Raw genomic sequence first — 1,764 nt, forward strand, 5'->3', positions numbered from 1 at the left:
AAAATAAACACAAAAACATTGAGAATTTAACATCAGCTTTAATTCATCGAACTATTCTAAGTCGATACAATGATGAGACTGCAATAGCTACGTTTCGTACTCCGAGACAAAATCAAATTAAAGAAAAGAAATAAATAAAGACGCTCTCACATTTAATTTCCTAACTCATGCTTTTTTTTTTTTTTTTGCAATGATTTTTATTATTTTTTTGAAAAATATTTTAAAAGAAAAAATATGATCGGTTCGAAATAACAATACAAGAAATAACACAAAACAAATTACAGTATATTCAAAAATAAAACACACAGAATGATTTCGATAAAAACATAGTTCGTTTGAGAAATGTGCCTGAGTTAGTTGCAGTAAAAGCGCATTATCATACTGCTTGTATGTCGACTTTTGTTAACTATTTTCGCGTGTTTTTTGCAATCTCTATGTTCTATGGATCTCAATTTTTCAATTTAGCAGTTTAACATGGAAACTTAGATTTTTTTAGTAATTAAAGCGTAGATTTTAAAAAATATCTTAAAATTTTACGTAATGATGATTTTTTTATTTATTTTTCAAATTTGAACTTTTACGTGTTTTTTCATTTTCTGCGAAATTTTCCCATACTATTGTGTATATATATATATATATATATATATATATATATATATATATATATATATATATATATATATATATATATATATATATATATATATATATATATAATACTATCAGAAAGTATAGATTCCAACAAAAAACACGCTCCAATTTTTTTTAAAAATCTGATATTTTGGCGTGAGATTTTCGAGTGTTGAAAATTACAATGCTTTTTTTTTACTAAATCAAAAATAGAAGAAAAAATAAATATTTTAAATTGAAAAAAATGCAGTGTATTTGAGACATAAAAAGGTAACTTTTCACTAAGTTTCGTGAAAAAAAAGTTTTTTTTTTATGAGAGATAAAAATAAAAAATCATAAAGTTGGTTTTTTGAATTTTTTTGCATAAATTTTGAGGTTTTGTGAAAAAAGTGCAAATACAAAAGTTGTAGTTCTTTTTCTTACCAACAACTTTGTCATTTACTTTTTTTCAATAAGATTCGTAGTTTGCCGAAAATCGTGATAAACCGATTTGCACACTTACCCCCCCCCCCCCCCGCCCCCTCTTCCTGAACTCAGATCGCCCGTAAATTATTTTTCCTATTAATTTTATCATATTTTATTACTTTTCCGATGAGTTTCATCCTGTTCTTTTCTTTTTTTAAAAACTTTTTACCATTTTCAAACGTATCGGCACTGGCCCAATAGTTGAAAAGAAATCTAAAAATTGAGTTTTCCATTCAATTGTTCATTAACAATTGAATGGAAAACTACTTGAATTGTCCTATTGTCCTACTTGAATTGTCCTATTCAAATGTTTTTGATAGTATATTATTTGTTAACTTCTCACCAATTTAAAACGCACTGACAGCTGAGGTCTAAACTACGACGTAAATTTTCTGAACTTGAGTGCAAATATATTGGCTCAAAGAAAAAAAAAAGAGAATGAAGAGATAGTGAATAAGGATTTTTTAAAAATTAATGACACCGAAACAAAGAACCGTTATTTGCGATTAAAATGCTTTCTTCCTAAAAGTACCCCCCCCCCAAAAAAAAAAACACCAATAATGGTTCAAATATGATTTACTGCACAAGCATATGTTATCAAAAATATTGTGGCATCCATATTAAGTTACCAAAAAAATCCCTTTTATTGCTTTTTAATATAGTGGAAAA

Source organism: Uloborus diversus, chromosome 4 (genome assembly GCF_026930045.1).
Source record: "Uloborus diversus isolate 005 chromosome 4, Udiv.v.3.1, whole genome shotgun sequence".
Classification (NCBI taxonomy): Eukaryota; Metazoa; Arthropoda; class Arachnida; order Araneae; family Uloboridae; genus Uloborus; species Uloborus diversus.